This window comes from Armigeres subalbatus, chromosome 3, assembly GCF_024139115.2.
Source record: "Armigeres subalbatus isolate Guangzhou_Male chromosome 3, GZ_Asu_2, whole genome shotgun sequence".
Lineage (NCBI taxonomy): Eukaryota > Metazoa > Arthropoda > Insecta > Diptera > Culicidae > Armigeres > Armigeres subalbatus.
In genome coordinates this window covers 94,133,971-94,155,482 of record NC_085141.1, presented here as the reverse complement: position 1 = coordinate 94,155,482, position 21,512 = coordinate 94,133,971, and the positions used below count along the sequence as shown (strand labels likewise).

The window sequence follows — 21,512 nt, the reverse complement described above, 5'->3', positions numbered from 1 at the left end:
GATGCCCTAAAAAGTTTTGGGAATCTTTTGAATTTCAACCACCTATTTCTGTATATGATTGGATCGTAAAGTGCACATGTTTGAGGGAATTCATTTCAATACCCGTTCAATCGTTCCACAATTGAGGGGGGGCGACGGCCCCCCCTGCCCCTCCTTGGCTACGCCCTTGGATGGGAGCTTTGCGTGTCGTTGATTTCAAACCCATCTGCATATAGCCAAACAGGTATTACATAATTGAAGTCCTTGTCGTGTACGTATTTTTGTTTAATTGTTTGCCAAACTTTACCATTGAGGAAATGGTTTATGCTATTAGAATTCTCCAGCTTCTTAACATTGTCGATCATCTCTGTCAATATAGAACTGCTCAAAGAATAATTTAATTTGGAGTTCGCCATCATTCAAAACTAAGCAGGATTTTCTATCGTAATTTTCTATTTGAAAATCTTCCGAGATAATGCAGTTATCGTTCGTCAAAGTAATTACTGATGGATATTTGAATAGCCCTATTCTAATAAGGTGTTCGAATAGTTTATAATCACTTCCAATGAAATTGAATGCAGTTTTCATACTAGAAATACACGCTGTTAATTGATGTTGAATTTCGGGGTTATTTGTGTTGACATCTAGTCTTTCGATTTGGTTTGCAATGCTGCTGCAAAGCTTTTGAGTTTCTTGTTGTACCTATTGGACGTCTTGTCTTTTTTTATTATGCAAACTTAAAATGAATTCGGTAGCAGATTTATGAATCATGTTTAATTTGTCAGTGATATTTGTTCCTGGTTCTTTATCCGGTGCATGAAACTCTTTTTTTTTGTACTTTTTTCATCGGTTCACTTTCTACCAACGGTGTGATGCTTATATCTTCATTACTAGGTACAGTTTTAGTATCGTTTTGTGGAAATACATGGTTTTTCAAATGACGCTTAAAGTTATATAATTTACTAAACACTTGGAAGCATTTAGGATAACTGCACAGATATCGGTAGTTAGTAGGTGTTCGGTGATCGACTGCAATGTGTGTCAAAAGCTTGTCGGCATCGTTGAACTGGATGCCACAGTCTTCGATGCAGCATTCGATGAGCATGGTAGAAATGTGTTCATATATGCAGACAGCTTAGTAATACAAACATATGTATTTGCGCAATCTGTTTCGTACACATATTTTTGCACGAAAAGCCAAACTAACTTCGAGATGTTTGAAATTGGTATACTAAGAACAACAGTAAGTTTGACAAGCACATCTATGCCTCTATGTCACCAGACAGTTTCCTGATACATTACTGTAGTCTGCTCCAAAAATGATAAGCTTGGCTGATTCCGATAATCCTTGTTCACTCCATTGCACCCTTAGTTTAGTCAAAACCTGTTCTGCGTCATTATTTGTTTTACAAAACAAAACGGTTATTGCGAGTTTCCGGTAGCGGGTAGAGCAGAACTACCAAAGCGGACAAAAGAAGCAATTAGACTGGAGGGCCAAAGCACCAACACAAATCAAATAACCACAAATCTCAATTTAATACATGTATTTAGGGTAATGCACCCATTTTCCTCTGTTACTTCCTACCTCCTAGTCATCTTATCTTCTTTCCCTTTCACTCCTCTTTCTCTATCTTCCTACTTTACAAAACACCTCAATTTTCTTACTCACGGTTTCTTCTCCGTACTCACGGTACCGTCGGGGCGTCCCCCTACAGCGACGACACTTTCTGCGGTCGGTTACCTGCCGCCGCTCCACGCACGCCTCTCGTCGACATCCTTGCCTGCAATAGACACTCGTTCGTTCGCCAATCCCTCTGCTGGGGACCCCTCTGGCCGTCCAGTGCGACCGGGTTACTGGATGGGGACCCTCCGAGGGAGTTTTGGCCGCGCTCGTCTTCGATGATGCTTTCTTCACCCGCTGCAACGAGTAACGAATCTTTGCCGATCCTCGATCGCGTTCAGTCGGTGGTGCCTCCCGGGCCGCCTCTGCCTGGCTCTTGTGGGACGATAGCGCTCGCTGTTAGCCCTGCGCTGTCGTTCACTCGCCGGCTTTCCGCCTCCTCTGTCCGGCGATGGGTTCCCGCGTTGTTCGGAGTGATCCGGATGGTAACAAAGGCCCTGTCGAGGCAACAGTAATGAAGGTCTATTTTCCCACAGATTTTAATAAGAGAAACTCACCCTTCGGGGCCTTTTACTGGTGATTTGCGAGACGCCAAAGAGCTGGCCACCTTTTTCGCAATCCAATGGCTTACTTTTCGTAGATCGTTGTTTCCGTGATGCTGATGATTCTGGGCTGATGTTTCCAAGCCCGCAATTGCACGGCTAGTTTCGAAACTTGCTGGTTGCTATCGTCCAGCAGTTCTTTTCGGGTGCAATGTTGGTCGAGCACGATTACGGTTTTACTTTTTTTCGGTGGATGAGTCTTGATTTCCGTCTCTGTCACCGGGTTTGTCGACTAGCCGAAAACTTGCACTCGATCCCTGCACTTGGCACAATAAAATCTGCAACGGTATTTGTCAGCGGTTCACTTTTTATTCGCCTGCCTGCGAACAGACGGCTGCCTTTTCCAGCAGTTTTTGTGTTTATTTTCTCTCCCCCAGCGGAAGCACAAACGTCAAAACGAAACGGTGTTGGTCTCTTATTTCGAATAGTGTTCCTCTCATTCGCTGCAGGGATGGGCTGCTCGGAGTGCGCTTAAAACGACGGTTGCTTCTGACGACTTACACTGAACGGGATAATGCTTCGAATATTTGACGCATTTGTTATGATGATGTAATGCGGATTTCTTTGGCGTGCGTGGTTCAATTTGTTTTTGTCGCTCCTACTAGTTTGCTAATTTGTTTGTTACTAGCTAATTTTCTAAGACGTAGTGGTTTCTAATGGCTAAACAAAACCTAAACGTAACACGGTATCGTCTTGAGCAGTGGCAATAGTAGGCTTAAAACCGGAAGATGCTTTTACGGGTGCAAGCACGGTGTTCAGCCCAAGCAGTACAGCCGGTATGCGTAGATCTAATTTAAAATAGCAATTTGTAATATAAAATCACAGAGAAACAGACGTCTCACTTAAAACAAAATGCAATCAAAATCATCGTCACGAAAACATTATCCCCCCATGCTAAAATCACTCTGTGTGGTCAAGCGGCAACCAGATGGCGGTAGTGCGCAAACGTCAAACACAAGCAAAATCTATGGAAGCGCCATCGGTGGCCGATTGACCACCTACATAAACTTAAATTAACCGTTAAAAAGGTGAACGATGGAACATGTGCTGAGTGAGACGTCTGTTTCTCTGTGATAAAATTGTTTGCTAGAATATATTTTATTTACCTGCGGAGAGATTAGTATCTTTAATCGTTCGAAGAATCGACTTTGCAGATGGATCTTTGGCGTGTTTAGAAAGGTAACAACCAATAGGGTCGATGATTTCATTCCATTTATTTAGGCCTCCTGAAGGATTTTTGAACCCAAGCAGACGATAATCTGTATCCAGCTAAAATAGTAATTGATATTAAACAGAATTGTATTTGTGAGTTTTAGATACGTACCAACTGATATCCATGTTCTACAAACAAATGAGGAAATGCTTGAATTGCTTTGATTTTGTTTTCATAGATCAACTTTCCTGGCCGCAAACGACTGTTCCCACTGCGATAGGACAGTAGGCCACGGTGAGTGGTTCAATTGAAGCCAGTCAAGGGCACTTACGGCCTGGTGCGGTATTTCCAGCTGAGTGGGTTTGGATATCTGAACGCCACTTAGATATTCATCTTCTTCCCTTTCTCGTTTCCGGTTAGATTGTCTAAGATAATTTATCCTGCTATAAAGCTTGCCTCCAGGATTGCCTTTATCTCTTGCAATAAAGTATGTTGTCTGTAGAAAAATACAAATGAAAATGGGTTGCAACTGTGGTATTATCAATACATTATACCTTTGCTTCTTTTGGGAAAATTCCAAGGATAACCTCCGCATAAATATTCAACTGTTCTGCAGTTGTCTTCTTCTTTTTGTACAGATGGTGCTTGGCAACGACATCTGTCACGAACTTTTGGCTAGCTTCTGATAGCTCCAATCCATCATTATAGTTTTTAAGAATCTTGGAACCAATAATTGTTTCTTCAAGGAGGTCTCTGAGCGTATTCGACGAGAAGTAATAGTTAGAGTGCTATTGGAAATGTTTGAAAATTACATCTTTGCTAAAGTAAAAATAGAAATATTATACCAATTCATCCACAGGTTCTCGAATTTCTTCAATACTCCCTCCTCCGAAGTCTGCCTCCTTGATTGATCGTTGAACTTGGATGTATTCACTCGACCGGGCAATTTCCGTTTGAATTTCTCTGTCCAATTTTATCGGGCTCTCTTCGCCGGCTAATCCACAAAATTTGCGTTCGCCGGATTGATTGTTCTTGTTGACAAATAAGTGCTCCGTTTCTTTGCCGGATCGCTTTGCAATGCCGACGGATTCGTACGTGTTCTCTGGGGTTTCGCGCGATTGATGGTTGACCTCTAGTATGATATCGCCAACAGCGACTGTTTGGCACCGTTGATCAATGCTGGAAGTATCATCGTCGACAAATTCGCTGAGACCTGATTGGGTATGCTGTGTGAAAATCGAGCAATTCTCCGTTATCACTGGCAAACTTTCGGCGATAATTTCGTCCACCGACTCAGATGGGGAGTCATATTTAATAATCAAGTTCAAAGATATCTAAAAAAAATCATATTACGTTCAATTTGACTTAATGAAATGTTATTACGTTTCATCACCTTATTTTTTTCCTCTGGTTCGGCTTGTATTTTCAGCGTCTCGGAACTTTCTTTTTCTGTTTGTTTTGTAACGCTAGCTGCGTCCTGCGGAGCACTGTTAGTGTCTTCAAACACGATTACAGCATTTTCTAGTCCCTAAATATGTATTTGCACTAAGGAATATTCAATATGTATTAACATAAAAACCAGATGTTCCATACATTACGCCAATTTGAAATTAAATCCCCATCGTCTCGACGTCCCAACCAACATTAGTTTGTAAGAGAGCTTCTGAAATTTGCTGCTTGTCCCAACATATCAGAGCGGATGTGTCCACACCACACTTTGAAAATAAAACTATGTGCTGAGCAGATTGATTGAAAGATGATGTCTTAATAAATACCTTCGAATTCTACTTAAAGCACTGGCCGAAATAAGAAGATCCACCAGCAAATCGTTCGACGCCATTCTCTTCGCACACACTTTTCATACGTATTTAACACTTATGTTATTTTTCCACCAGACTCAGCTTTGAATATCATAGCAGTCACGTATGACATTTACACTATGAGCGTAAACAGATCATAACTAGTGTAATAAAATATCATTCCAGTTTTATGAACAACATATGACAACTATGAAATTCATAAAATATAGAAATTAGGTGGGTTCATAAGATTCAGTTTATGAAAATCATGAGTACAGTATCCTCAGTGTTCTACCAAAACGATGCTATACTGTTATAGCTTTCACACTAACAGCTCCGTGGCACATATCACAGTTCTCCTCGTTTCTTAAGTATAGGTGTCCAACTAGTAGCCGTGGGTGTAGTTGCGATAGTGTAATTTCTGTCGTATATTCGCAATAAACGCAGCATCCCACATTGTATAACTATTTGTTGACCTGTCATTACGTGAAAGAGACGACAGTTTGGGATTTCTCAAATAATCGGTAAAGTCGACACAGTTGTTTCATAAGGGCCAATGTCGCAATGAGCTCGAATGGAGAAAAATGGGTTGGAATGTTCCATGACATATTTTCAATTGTATTTCAAAGAGTAGATGTTATTTTAAATGTTAATAGTTTGCATGAAGTTCATCCATATCTAATCATTGAATCCACATATAAATAAAATTTACTTCGGATTTATTTCGATTTGAAAATATGATTAAAGAATTAGTCGTCCTTTTTTCTAACAGTGTACACTTGCACCCTTCAGAAATGCGCCATAATGTTTTTGACAACATCCTTTTCGCCCAAATTCCACGCCCGGCTGTCAACCTGTTTGTCAGTATCGCCTGTTTGCATCGCCCCGTTGTGTTTTCAAAGTACCGTTTAGCCCTTTTGCTCACATGTGTTTTTGATGCAAGAACGAAGTGTCATAATGCAAAAATGAAACACAGTTTAGCCCTTTTTCTGCCATGGAGAAAACGGGGCGCAATCGCACCGAGAAAAAAATTCCAACGGAAATGTAATATCGCCCTTCTGTATTTCTCTGTTTTTACAGCAAAAAAACAACATTTTGTGCCATTTTGAATATGCTACATATAGTACATTTCCAGGAGGTTCGATCTATGACATAAACTCGATTTGTTCACATTTGCGACTTCGGCCCTTATGAAACAACTATGTCGAAGTATCATTGAAATACTATTACAGTATTATCCCGATTTTATCACCCTGGTGAATTTTGGGGTGATAAAACAGGGTATGTGACAAAATCGGAAAAAAATATATTATATTTTTTAATTCATTTCACAAATATAAATCATTTTATGCCTTGGAAAGGCAAAATGCATGAACGGTACCAGCTATGACTTGTCGAAAATGCTTACAGAATCCTTCCCAGGTACTCAGAAGTCATTCATAATAAACTACTGGCGGTGAAAGTTATTTCATGGAAACGTTGTTTGCGGTATTATTTACGAAAATAAAAATAATGACTAAAAATTTCAAAAATTCGTGGGGTCCCGTATGAAAACAATGGCATTCACACCTAAAGGAAGACGAATTAGAAAATATCGCAACTATTGGAACATTGCACCAATACTTGGAGGATTCATTATAGGTGATAATGACGGGAGCTGCTGCTATTGGAATAATTTTTAATTAAAAAAACATTCAGGGCTTTCGATGCACCATTGAGGTAAGCGAAATAATGTATAGTTTTTGTGCAAGCGAACAAATAGTGGTTGAACGTGCTTAGTTCCTCAACTATTGGGTTTTTTACCCTATTGATTTGTCCAAAAGCAATATCTGTGGAAACGAATGGAAGTGTTGCTACTCTCATACAATAGTCTGGGCTTAACACCTACGAATCATGCGAATCGCTTAATGGTAATATGTACTAATATAAGCACTGTTGCCCAAATTGGCTTTTGGCTCTTGGAAGGATCGTCTATTAAAGGAAAACAGATTTTGGTTAATTACAATGCTTGCAAGATGCTAACAAAAACGCAAAAAAAACGTTACACACATAATTGTTGACGAAATCAAGGACACATTCGGTACGCTGACTAGTGCTGATTTTTTTTTTAATTTCATAGCCAATCAAAGTGCAATTTTTTTATTATTCCTTCTTTTATTTGTTAGGCACTTAATGTTACTTAACCGTGTGTTACTTAAACGCCCAGCCAACACAAAATCGCATATGCTAGCGAATAAGTGTACAAGGTGGAGGCGATATAGGTACATTCCTTCATTTGACTGCGTGCAAAATGCACGTATTTGGCCTCCACTTTGTACACTTATTCGCTATGATATACGATCTTGTGTTTGCTGGGCGCTACTGTGCCGAGATCTACGGTGGTATTCTGCTGTACCAGATTTACTAGATACTAGATTTCCATTACCATTATCGTTGTCGTTGCCTGTCCATCTCATTGTGAGTCCATTGTGTCCCTTTGTCCATGTCGTGCATCCAATGATCGTTGCATTGTTCGGTTGCCATTTATCCGGGTACGTTGGAGGAATGCCTCCGAGAAGAACAAGTTGTCAGTCGTCATCAGGCACCCGTGATCTGAGACGAGACCGGCAAAGACAGCTTGGCACTTGTTCTTCTTTTCATCACAGTTGACCATCGAGTTTCAACTGTTTCCTTGACTGTTTCACCTAAGCCCCGGGTGGACACTTCTGAGCACAATAAAAGTGTATCCAATTCACGAATTAGTAAATTCATTTTCATAAGGATTTTTATACCGGGAACAAAACACAAGTTTATAACTGATTATTAATAAGCTAAACGGATGATATGGAATACTCGTTTAAGTGAAAAAGTCTTCGTAAAACAAAATTCATGCGTAATATTTTATTTGGGATACCAATACTTTCACACAAAAAGCTGCTGGCTGCACTTGACAGTTCGTGACAGCAGTTGACTGGCAGCCGCTGAAGTTACATTTTTTCCTCTTTGCAAGGTCCAGGCCGTGATGATAAGGCGGCGCGTATTCCAAAACGTTACCGTATGGGCTGCGCATACGACGACTGGCGAGGGTTTGGTGACGGGGCTAAGAATCGAACCCATAGTGCTGAATTGTCCCGGCTATCTGTTGAGCATTGCGCTTATTTCCTTACATAACCAGAGGTAACCTACGAATCATGTTTCGTATATCATAATTATAATATATTGTGGTAGGTATGAGTTGGAGAGAAAGTAATTTGAACAAAAAAGTACAAGATGGATTAAGTATGTCAAAATTTGAGTTCCATTTGGGGCGAAAAGCTCCGAAGATTGAACGAACGAGTTTTGTCCGGTGGGATGCGGAAGTAAAAGATATTTCTTCTTTGGACGAACTTCGACAGCGACGGACGCACCAACGCATGGTGGGTTTCAGCTGGCGTTAGATTATCACTCAGGCAAATGAACATACGAAATACATAAGGTAGAAATTATGAATCTACAAGATTTTTGAAAATCGTTGAAACATAAGTGTCTCATGATTTTCATCCTGAGCTCTTCATATTTCATTATTGGGATTATGTCGTTCATTAGTAGCATGTAACGAATTTCATAAGACACCTTTCGGTATTTTGTTCAAAGTTGATTTGAAGGGAATCATAAGGAATTTTATGAAAGACATCATGTTCATTTTAAGTTTCCCTAATTTGAAGGAAGAGTTTCAGCCAAGAAAATTATGTTCTCACAAATTGTAAAGTTTTTCAAGCCGTGCGGTTGAATTTTTCATCGAGGGGGTTTGAAGAAATTATTAAGTTGCAGATTCGGTGTCAACGGTGAATAATAAGTGTTGAATAGCAATAGCAAATTAATAATTGCGCTAACAATAGCAAGTGTACAGTGTAATTCGAATGAGATGAGCATTTTTTTCCAGATCCGAAGACATTTTAGTATGCGTTCGACACCACTTGTTTTTTCATACTCCCTCGATGTCCTCGATACAACCAAAACCGAATTGGAAATCACATGTATGCATAACATTTTAATTATTTTCAGCCATCAAGCACATGGTCATAATTCGAGAAAATTTGCAATATGCGCGAATTAGAAATTCATTATGCTGCATTATGAATCGAATAATATTTAGGAAAATGCAATAATAAATTCATAAATCTGCATTATGAATTCATTAAGATGTTTCATAGGAATTACGAAAGTCATAAGGCATGATTATGACCTCCAAACCCTACTTTTGCAATTCATAATGTAGGGTTATGAATTGGTTAATGTTTAGCGTCTATCGTCCATAATGCTTCATTGAGATTTCATAAAGGTGCCTTAAGAAAATATTATGTTTTGTATTAGCCATGAAAATCTAATTCATTAGGAGTCCTTTTGAATTTCAAGTTCAAAACTTGTGCCAAATTTCCAAAAGGCAGAATTATGATATTCGATAGCCAATTTGCCTGCGTGAGGCCTGTATAAGTTTAAGTTACCACATATATGTTTACAGTAGTACAGTAACAACTTACTTTCAAAATGGTCGACAACAAAAGAGTCAAACCTGGGCTTTTGGCTAAAGGTGTATTACATGACCGGAACGTTAATTACAGACCTACGTTCTCTCCTGCACATCGTGAAACTTCAAATAACAACGGGCAAACATCGAATGAGCTTCTTTGTACATTTTCAGATAAAGCAAGTAAGTTGTTCAAAAACAATCAACATATTTGAATGTTGTCAATATGTGTTCACATTGCACTTTTTCCTCTAGTTGAAGAATACCGTCAAACAAATACTTGGATATGTTACCACGAGGACGAGTGGAATTTGGTTCAAGAGAAATAGCAAATATATTAACAATATGGTTCACTTCGAGCTTTTTCATACAACGAAATGGCGAACCATTTGCCGGTGATAACAACATCATCTAGCGAGCAAAGAGGAATCTAAACATGTTCTCTTCTTGTTTATTCTAGCAAATCTCATGGCGACGATAGGGACAGTCATGCAGCTGAAAAGATGACATTCGAAGGTATAGGGATGCCCATACTTCTTTGAATAAATCGATCATCAAATGATCGATTTTCCTCGTTTTAATAAAGTTTTACGATAATATAGAGAAAAACAAATTATGCTTCGTTCCAATAATAGAAGCTGCTCCGACGTGAAAATGCTTGTTGCGCTGGTTTTCTACCCACAGCTGCTAGCATCTGGGTGTATATGTATATGCGCGGGAAGCTAGAAATTTGTATTATGCATCTCGACAAAATATAGAATACTGCGGCGTCCTGGTGGCTGCTTCTCAGGTAATCGCAACAGTCACTAAACACGACAGAGTCAATAAAAATCTTACCCACCGTATGCACTTATACTACACACAAAAAAAAATCGTTGTTAAAATTGAGAAAACGTTGGTAAAGTTAAGAAAATTCGTTAGTGATTTTCAGTAGAAAGTATAAGACTGTTAAATCCACAACTACAAGAATGTCACTTCAATAATAACCGTGACAGGTGTTGACTTTTCGAAATGACATTTTCCTCTCAAAACTAAATGTGTATTTTACTATCAATTTAACAATTTAGCTTTCAAAACAACAAATAGTGTGCCCTTTCAATTTTAGTCCAGTATGTCAGAATAAAACTATACGTATTCAAAATTGAATATTCCGTTTTCATTTTATTTATTATTTTTATTAAGGAATATTATATTTATGTACAATAAAAAAATCTCATATCATTATACCGCCTTACCGTGTTTTCTCCTTTGGACTTGATGAACTGATTGAAGTCTCGTTTGTTCCAGTTGGTGAAGCCTTGCGCCAGGAGCGACTCTTCCTCGAGCAGCTCTTAATCGCTAAGGGGATTCGTTTCGTCGATCTTACGCTGTTCCTCCCGTTGAACCTTGGTTGCTTCCATGCCCCGTTCCGGGTTCTTAGGGACCTTGTAGATGACCGTTTTACGATAGTGGTAGATTTCCTGGTCGAGCAGCTCAAATAGCCTCGGTGGGAAAACAGGAAGTCTTGAACGATTGGTTGCTTCGGAGGACGGAGAGCTTTCGGTACTTTAGGTTCGGCCACCCGGAGAGCCTTTTTGAAGAACGCATCAACTGCATAGTTAGCTTTACGCTCGCGTTTTGCTGGTTCAATCCAGGATCCAATAGCGTACAGTTTGTTTTTCTCACGATAATCGTCTCCTTCAAACTGATAGACCGAACGGTTTTCGTGGTTTTCAGTGTCTGCATCAAAATGTTCTGAAGGTGAATCTTTCCCATCTTACCAGCTCCATTCACAACGTCGACATATTTCATGAGAATTTTCGTATACCACTCGCATTGCATCTTGAACAGTCAAACAAAGATTTCGACCTCCTTTTTCAGCAGCAGCCACTCATTTACTTTCGATTTCAATCGACGGACCTGGAAGGCTTCAACACCGCATGCAAACGTTCGATATGTTTTTATCCCCAATACATTCCTTTGCATCGAACCAACATCTGCGCTGTTAAAATATCCGGCAATAGGACATTCAACAAAGCCACAACTAATGAAAATTATTCTGAAGCGGCGTTCCCGTCAGCAACAGGTGGTTAACCGTCTTAAACTCCCTTAAAATTTCCGAAAGCACAGATTTTTCCTTCTTGATACGATGGGCCTTTCCTCGAGCCTTTCCAAGGCATCAGCACATCCCTGATGAATACTTTCCTAGTTTCCTGGTCTCCAATCAACCAATCCGCACGCAACGAAGGACGCCACCGTCAAAACTCGTTGACCCAGTTCTGTAGCATCGATTTGGGAGCGATAACAAAGTGCAGTTCTGGATTGCTTCGCAAGCTCTTCAAATAAACCATCAGGGAAATTGTCTGCAGCGTCTTTCCCAGACCCATCACATCGGCCAAAATTCCGTTGATTCCATATTCGTACAGCAAAATTATCATCCTGTTTAGACCTCTAATTTGGTAGGCTCGCATCTCGCCAGCCTTGAATACGGCGGGGACGCTTCAAAGCGGAACACCATTTTTGGTTAAGTTCTCGTTTCCACCAACAGCTCCTCATCTTCTTCCTGTTCCGTCTTTCGATGACTGCAAAACAAATATAAAAGGTTCAAATGTTATATTTCTTACATTTCAGGAATTTTCAAAGACTATTCGATTGAATTCAAATGATAAAGACTGAATATGTAAGCATTAAAAAAATCGTGCTGTGCAAGTTTTGTTCAGCCGAACCTAATATACCAAGGAACCAACCACACAGAGGTAAAATATTTATACAAGCCATACCAGCTTTCCCAGCATAAGCCAATATTTAAGCATACTCCTGCAGAACTCAATTTATATGACGCAGTACTGAGCAACCAGCAAAAGGCAGACTACAACGACCGACTGGCTACTATTCCATGAAAGCGTTGATACAAAACACCAATATTTATACAAAACATAAACGTTTTCATCATAATTTTCCTTGCGGGTTGAATAATGATAAACTGAAGCGCTTTTTAATGCCGTGCAAACTAGATATTGGTTGCAACAAAACCAAATCCCCTTTCTACTAAAGTGAAATTGAACCGGATTTTATGCCCGAGAAAACGAAATATCTTTCAACTTTATCAATAAACTCAATCACATTGTATTAGCAGTGTCATAGTTTGTTTTACGTAAAATATCCTCCCCATCGTTAAGGTTTCTGAAAAAAAGCGCACAAATTTGTCATTTGTCTAAGAACTTCCAGTACAACTCAAATAGGAAGCTTAATCTATACTCAGAAACGAACGCTCGGCATTCTTCAATTTTGTAACAACCCCTTCGATGCACCGGAATCGGCCGCTGCCTACTGCTATCGTCTATCAACGCCACCCCAGTTGGATAATTGAAAAAAAGAAACAAAGTTTTCTCTGAGGTTTTATCCTGCTTCAAATATAAATACAGTTTTTGGCGTGAAAATTTGCAAAAACTAATACAACTGTTGTGGAATTACAACCCCCTTTGTACGCAATGCCAAGGGCGTATTCAGAGATTGATCCATATTATATCCTCTGAATACGCCCTTGGCATTGCGTACAAAAAACAAAATCAAAACTATACTCACTCTCCCGGGTCGACATTGGTGCTCGCGGCGGGTTGCTTCTCGCCCTTATCGCCTCCTTTCTCCGGTTTGCCCATCGCCTTGGCTCGATGATCCCTTTGCCGAGGCCGATAGCATGAAGTGGGAGGAAATCTCCGTCTGCTTCAGCAGAAAATCAAACCGCTTGCCGCGGCGCGTTTCCAGCACATCGTTATCCGGTTCTTTCGTGTGCGACGAGTTAGTGTCGGAGTTGGACCCATTCTGAAAAAAAAACACAAGCATAAATTTCGCCGGACGGACGAGGTGTCTTCTCATGTCACCATTCTGAGTCGAGAAATTTCAATGTCGTTTATGGTGTAAACTTACGGAATTTTCGTTCGTATCCCCCGTTGCAATGGGTTCGTCTTCCCTGGCCATCGAGCTGGATATGATTAAACGTTTTTTAGGTTTTTTACGTCGGTTACCGCACTGAAAATTCGCAAATCCACCGTGAGAGGCACAAATGAGCGGTTGCATTTCGCGTGTTGTTATTCTCAAATTTCTGATTTGACAGATCACCATGGGCTGCCAGTTCAATTTTTTGTTAGTGACATAGTTGCCAGAAAGATGAAACAAGAAAGTAACTTTAATTATTTTTAAAGTTTTGTTTTGATTGTTCTCACTGTGAAAACAACATTTTTACACTGGGAGAAAAGCATTCAGATCAAACATTTTGCATTCAATTCAAATATTATAGCACTTAAAAATACCAAATTTTCCATACTCTTAAAATGAAATGTAGAAAATGTAGAAATCCCAACTTTTTTTTTCTCTGTGTATATGCACTCACTAATACAATCGAGTACTGCTGTCATTTGGCGAAAAGCACGTGGTTTTGTTTTGAGAGGGAAAATTTTCCCTATCTTTTAACCCGGCGGCTATCTTGACGACTACCTTCGCAGTCGAGCCTGCGAGAGTAAGACCGCCGCGAAAGTCTAGAAAAAGATAAGCGCGACAATATGGCGAAAGCATAACAAGCGGGTTATCAAACTGTCGGAACTTGTGGTTTAAAAAATGTGGTTTTACAGGACGGTGTTGGCTACACCCGAAATAATCTTCCCATCATATCTATACGTGAAAAACAACGTGTTTTTTCACAGCACTTTTCACGTACCAATTAAGTGATTCAAAGGTCGAGGCGCTCAATTTCACTCAATCGGCTAGCACTAGTGTGTCACATGAAGATTACGTGACTGTTTTATTGCTTTCATGACTGATCTAAATTAGATTGTTTTTCTTTATCGAAAATTAAAAATATAACACAAAATTCTTCACCAGTCTTCACCAGAATTGAAAATCTAAACATAAATATTTACATCTTTGTCTTTAAACTCAAATGAGTGACATGAAATCCATTATAGCACTCATTTGGATGCTTTAATGAAAAACCAACATCAGATCAGTAGTTACATGACTACATTTTGCTGAATCAGCTTGGGTAATGATGGCCATGACATCAGAATTTTCCAAAGGCAAGTTCATCTATCGCTTCAAGGCTTGTCGAGCTACGCATTGTGGTACGATAACATGGAATATGACGGTTCTTTGCAGCAACATGATTTATTGGTAAGACTGATCATTTGAAGTAAATCAGTTCGTACCGTTTTGTTACAGATTTGTCATATTAGAGCGAAATTTTCCGTCAGTGCAAAAAATAGCGTGTGCAACTCGTTGCAAAACTAGATTTTTTCAGCTCTCTTAGTATTTATCCAACTCGACAAGCCTGGTTGGATAAACGTATAACTCGATATCAACTCGTACAACTCGTTATAAACGTACAACAAGTTATCAAAATAGTAGTTGGTGCAACAAGTTGCAAAAAGATGTTTTTTTCAGCAGGAGTCGTACGTTTATCGAACGAGGCTTGTCGAGTTGAAAAAATACTACGAGTGCTGAAAAAATCGAGTTTTACAACGAGTTGCACACGCTGTTTTTTTGCAATGACGAAAAATAAACTTTAAATATGACAAATCTGTACCAATATTATACTTGTACATGTCCAATTCCTTCCAGAATTTACTCATCATGATCATTCTTGTCGTGCCACATTGCATAGTTCGATAAACCGTGAAGCATTTGCATATTGATATTGACATTTGCATTAGACAAGTGATGAAGGCATGACAGAGCATGTCATTTGTAGTCAAGCGTAAAATAAGAAGAAGAATGGCAAAAATGTGCAGTAAACTTTATGCGTCAAACAAATACTTTTGGTTTTTAGATGCGTGACCGAAAAATAATTACATATTTTATGTTTTGCAGTCTAAAATTATTTACAATATTTACACATTTCAATTAAAGCTAACTCAAATCAATATTTACCACAATTACCATTAGAATTTTTAGATTACGCCATTTATTATATGATAATTGGTATTTCGTATTGAAGAGGCCGTTTGCAACATGATATTCAATTAATTTTGGGTTGTCAATAGAAATCTTTTCAAACAATATAATGAAGAGTTTTTCTGATAGGAAACCGAGCTAGAAACGTATGTGCAATGCAGAGAGAAATCCAGTAAGACTCGACTGTCAAGCACTTTGCTATCTCGTTCTCCCAGGGATTATATTCTCTCTGTGTTATTTTTTTGTAGCAAGCGGTCATACTCTCTCTGTGCATAGATGGTAGAATTCATATTTGAAGACAGAGTCTTGGAAGTGTAAAGGAATTGCTCTGATTGAGATGGTTCTGTAGAAAACATTTAAAGTCATATGACATAATGCAGAGGATATTCTTTCCACCAATTCAATATGAATTGATCATATTTGAATTAAATTACTATATAAAGTCAAAGTGGCGGACCACAACAAAATATTGTTCGAACATATTACATTAACGTAGTAAATATATAAAATGAATAACAGTTAAGTTGAGTTTTAGTTTTTAAAACTATTATCAGTTATTACAATATTAATTAAAGAACACACTGTTGTTAAATTTTCAGGCGAACCAGAATAAATACACATAATCAAATGGTATAAATATTAACAAAAGCATAGTCCAAACCAGTGTTTTTAAGTTATTTGGCTACTAATGAAAGTGTGGTATCTCACAATGGTGTATATTGACAAATAGAAGTACTTTAAGTATTTTCGATCTACGTTGGGTTCATTTTGAGCCTATTGGAAAAAGCGGGTAAACAGAAAATGTGACCTTCCAATTTTCATCTTGTATTTTTAATCCACCCTAGTTAGTTCCAAAGAATCATGACGCCTCTTTAAATAAAAAACGAACAATGGGTAATGTCTGTGACATAACCGCTAAGTGGACGTAGGACTTGACTTGACCATGCCTTTAGGATACATAATATGTCCAAATTTCTCACATCAACTATTTTGGATAAATAATCGGAGTTGTCATCAAACCTACACAGAAATCAAATCTACCTCGAACAAGAATCATCAAAAACAATTCAGGAAGTATCTGTCCGGTCACGGAATATTAGCCTCGACAGTGGCAACCTTCCCACTGAAGAACTGCCTGAAATAAGGCATTTTACTTAGCCTTCATTCAGCTACATGCAAATTCTTCGAAAATAATAACGCATTGAGAGTAACATCATCAAGATCTCCATTGAACGTATTGCAATTGCTATTTTCATATAATCATTTCAAAATTTTCCTAAATCGGGTCTCGAACTGCTGACATTTGATCATCCGCCGGTAACGTTGCCATCCGCGCCATCCTTCATTTGTAAGTTATGGCTTACTCAATGCAAAACATAAATAATCGTATGATTGAATATGAATCATAATTGGAATCTTAATCAACAAGTCAATCTGTCAAACTACAGTTTGTTAATAACTGTAGAAGATTTTTAATTCAACCATTGTTCAGCCAGTCATACACTGAGAAAAGTTTTATAGTAGAAACTACCATTTTAGGGGTAATATTGAGAACAGTACCGACGTTTTTCAACCGAAGTGCCAATCGTCTTAAAATAACTAAAATATGGTCTATCTTACTATAAAAATAGTATATTCAATCGTTTACATGGTTATTCTTACTGAAAATGTAGTAAAATTGTATAGTAAAATCAACTATTTTGTTTGAGTCTATGCTAAATAACAATTTTTGTGGTGAAATTAAAAATAATATCAATCAATTACTACGTTTATGGTAAAATTAAGCGATTTGTCCCTTCAGTTGAAAAACGTCGGTACTGTTCTTAATTTTACCATAAAATTGTTATTTCTACTACAATGTTTTTTTCAGTGTAACCATTCAACACTGGGAAAAAATATAAGAAAATAATGTCAAAACGATAAAATAAAATTCGTCTCCAACGATGGGGTTTATGAAAATTTGATGAATTTATGTTCGACCTTGCTCGGAATCTCTGAATAACCGGTTGCGAAATGATTGTGCCATTAAATACCACACATGCAACGAGTAAATAACTACACATATCAACATTAAATTTACATATAGAAATACATGTAGAAAAACAACTAGTACTTAGGAAATCTGTAACAGACATCCAATATGGTCGATTTTTTATGAATTTGTTTGTGTTCGTTTCCGCACAACTTTACAACAACTGCTTGAATTTTCTTCATTGCTCCAGCAATTTTGTTCGTTGTAATCTCCAACAGCTTTATAGATCAGAAATCAATTATAAATCACGAAACAATTATGTATTGCCCCACGAATATAAAAAGCCTGAGTGTTCTTGACAATGATTCCAACAATGTCTTGAAAATAAATTATCATTTTCCTATCTAAATATCATCAATTCAAGCCTTCGCGATTTTCTTTCAAACGGAAAAAGCATAAATTATTATAATGTTTTCTTCCACTGTGCGATAGATCTGGTAATCTACTATTCAAACACAATTCGACCACCCTTTTAGAGCATCACATCAAAGTCGAACAGAGAACTTTAAAAATCATCAGTTCAGCACATTGTTACACTTTCCCAATGTGCTGAAATGTGATAAAACTAAAACGTTAGTTCGACCTCAAATAAAGGTGGTAAACAAATAAATAGGCCAAGTCGAATATTAGTTGGATCAAATGCTGAGATGAAATCTGTCTAGCGAATTTTTCAGCATCCATTTTATTCAGCTATGAAGATTACAAATAAACAATAATTCAACTTACATGCTTATTTGTAGCTTGTCGTTGCTTGTTGGGGTTCGCTTTGTGTGCGGTCAGTATCAAACAATGTTTATCTAGATATTTTTTTATCAATGCCAAAAAATCCATCATTTGATGAAAAATCGATTGATAGTTAATTAATGTTCGAGCTGTTACTACATTTTCAAATTGATTCTATTGCGAAAAACTCTTTAGTAAGTATATTAGTGGTTCTGAAAAGATCCATTCACAATGTTAGATGTAAATTTCCTCTTGAGCGGTTCAACTGGGAGTTTATGATTGTTTAAAACATTATGAATCGATGTCTGCAGGAATACCAAACGCTTAACCGCTGCTGCCATCGGCCGAGAAAACTTGATCAGTAGTGTTGTCGTCGACACTCTATCGTCACACACCGCCGTGCCGCGCTTACTGTTGGCTTCTCGACAATGCCGGGCTGAAAATGCCGATGATGCTAACCTGAGAATGCTGACGATTGCTCTTAAAAAGGCTTAGGTTTGCGAATGCGTGGCTGAGACAATGATGCAACCGTTCAAAAATTCCGACGATGCGCTGCTGTTATTGCTTTGCCTGTTTCGGTCAGATTGAGAGGAAAAATTCGCGCTGCGCTATTTTATGCCTTCTTAGCAGACCTAGCGTGAGCTCATTCGTTGACGTCTGCACCAATCAGAACGTGGTAATGGAATGATGCAAGAATGATGCGGTACCCATATTTACAGGTTTTCGTGAATTCAATGCTTTGCTTTGAAAACAGTTTCAGGCCTATTGAAACAAGTTTTCGGATATTATCAAGCATTAATTTGAAAGGCATACTTGAAAGCTGTCGATTGAGGGGTTAGCAGCAGAAATCTGTTCACTAGGGTAAAAGCTATTAACGTTTGAAATCTTTCAACACAGCGTAACGCGGCCGATTTAGAAATTTTGAAATGACACCCCGCACCCGGTATAGTAAAGAGAGACGTAAGTCCTACGTCAAAAAAATATGAAAGTGTTGCAGTCAAATGAGCAAACAGCAACATGGTGCGAGTAGGTACAATGCGAGAAGAATGTAAACTTCCACAGCAACCTCGTATAGCTCTCCAACTGCTTCAGCGTGCGTCAATTTCGATATGGTGCACCAGCATGGTCCCGCCGGATACAGTTCAACGAGCTATATCAAATTTATTGTACATTTCCACAAAACTATGCCTACCACACTTCTGCTACAACATTTGATTTTCCGTTTGCATTCGATTAAACATAATCGATTAAGTTTTCAAAAAAAAAACATCAAGCATCCCTATTTTTTTCACGATGACATTTTGAAGTGTGTGTAAAACGATCGTCATATTTTGGGTGGTTCGAATTACGTGTGTATCGATCCTTTTGGACGCGAGTTGGCGCCACATGTGGTGTCGCCAAAATTTCGTGAGAGTGAATCATATTGTTAATATAATATATTTGGAAATAGGCAGCAACAAGCAAGTTGCGAATATGGGAAATATCGAAAATTGAGAACTTGACTGGATCGAAAGTTCTGGTACTGCAACTTTTTGCAATTCGGAAGGGTATCAATTGGTTCAGATCGATTTCAATACCAAATTTAGCTTGGAACAGAACCTCCTTTTTGAACGATGGAACAATTTCTGCGATCGAATCCGTTCAAAACAGCTGCGCTGCTTGTATACATTTTACTTGCCCCGATTCTGACGCTACCAAACAAGAAGAAATGGAAACCCACTTTCCTCGAGGCTCCTGACAGTTTTGCGATGTGGATGAAATCCTTAAGCGAACTCCAAGCGCAGGTCGATCACTTGATATCGCGTCAACGAGCCATTGTAGTAGCAAAGAATTTAGATGAGCCAAGTCTATTTATGGTGCATAATAGTGGTGTGTTTTAATCTTTTTCCGAAGCTTTGTGATTCACCGGCTACAAAGCAAGACCATGCTGAGGGTGGCTGGGTTCGATTCCCGACGCCGGTCTAGAAAATTTTTGGATTGGGCATAAAAGTATCAATATACGAATGCATGGTAACCTGGCTCAGAAACCCTCAGTTAATAACTGTGGAAGTGCTTAATGAACACTAAGCTGCGAGGCGGCTCTGTCCCAGTATGGGGATGTAATGCCAATAAGAAGAAGAAGAAGATGATTCACCATACCCACGAGAATTAGCTGGTGTTTGGAATTTGATCAGCCACTTTTTGTATGGATTGCCGCTACAAGTCAACAATCAATCTGAAGTGATATCCTTTGCAACCAACTTAACTAAAAGTTAGGTTAAAGCTTTTTTTATCGAGAATTAAGTTATCTATTGATGAATTTATGAATTTAGATAAGTTTTATGTGTCAACCTCAAAACAAGGGAGGTTCTTACTTTATGAAAGCATGATTTGAGTAGTATTTTTATAAAGCAAAGTTGTGAAGTTGACTAAAAATTAAAACAAGATGCTTAATACCCGGAACATAGGCAATTAATGCGAACTGAGTATCGGAAGGTAAAAGCAATGATACATTCTTATTACCAGCAAATCAGAACGAAATTCCTCATAGGTTTACGTTAAATCTTGTTAAACTTAGAACAATTTTTTCTGCGTTTGGTTCACCACCAGGATGACTAAAATCGTAGTTTGCGGATGACACGGGTCTATCTGCTTAACCCGTAAATGCCCAGGACGAACTTTTAATTTCGAAAACCATATATCTCTGAGGTTTTAAGAGGTTTTTTCTTTTAGACACATAGAATGATAGTGCCTTTCTCGCTTTCCTAAGGGACTGTTCACAAATAACATAACGCTTTAGGGGAGGGAGGAAGTCAGACCAAGCGTTACGGTCCATACAAAAAAATTAAACCTTCCATAAAAAAAGGGTTGCGAGAGGGAGAGCGGGGTATCTAAATTATCAAATTCAGCATTACGAGTTTTGTGAAAGAACCCAAGGGAACGGAAATCAAGAACATTCATAAAAATGGCCAATTTATGAATTTCAATTCAAAGCAGCGATATTTTTTAAGCATTAGTATGTACACTCTGACGACGAGAAAGAAGCGTTCTACGCACAGCTGGAGCAGACATACGATGGATGCCCACTGCGGGACGTCAAAATCGTCATCGGTGACATGAACGCACAGGTAGGAAGGGAGGAAATGTATAGACCGGTCATCGGACCGGATAGTCTGCACACCGTATCGAATGACAACAGCCAACGATGCATAA

At 38.5% G+C, this 21,512-nt stretch overlaps 4 long non-coding RNA genes across 4 annotated transcripts; 1 reads left to right on the top strand and 3 right to left on the bottom strand.

The window, feature by feature from the left end:
• Positions 1–1,508: 1,508 nt before the first annotated feature.
• LOC134220907 (uncharacterized) lies at positions 1,509–2,562 on the bottom strand. Its single transcript, XR_009982097.1, has 2 exons — positions 2,158–2,562; positions 1,509–2,097 (listed from the first exon to the last, which is right to left on the bottom strand). It is a non-coding gene; the product is annotated as an uncharacterized LOC134220907 (long non-coding RNA).
• Positions 2,563–3,578: 1,016 nt separating this feature from the next.
• Positions 3,579–4,272, bottom strand: LOC134226202 (uncharacterized). The gene is made up of 3 exons (XR_009983414.1): positions 4,201–4,272; positions 3,910–4,143; positions 3,579–3,851 (listed from the first exon to the last, which is right to left on the bottom strand). It is a non-coding gene; the product is annotated as an uncharacterized LOC134226202 (long non-coding RNA).
• A 5,508-nt stretch (positions 4,273–9,780) lies between these two features.
• Positions 9,781–10,265, top strand: LOC134226857 (uncharacterized). Its single transcript, XR_009983568.1, has 3 exons — positions 9,781–9,823; positions 9,896–10,035; positions 10,101–10,265. It is a non-coding gene; the product is annotated as an uncharacterized LOC134226857 (long non-coding RNA).
• A 603-nt stretch (positions 10,266–10,868) lies between these two features.
• On the bottom strand, positions 10,869–13,681 carry LOC134223286 (uncharacterized). The gene is made up of 3 exons (XR_009982510.1): positions 13,547–13,681; positions 13,205–13,441; positions 10,869–12,201 (listed from the first exon to the last, which is right to left on the bottom strand). It is a non-coding gene; the product is annotated as an uncharacterized LOC134223286 (long non-coding RNA).
• Between the last annotated feature and the right edge of the window lie 7,831 nt (positions 13,682–21,512).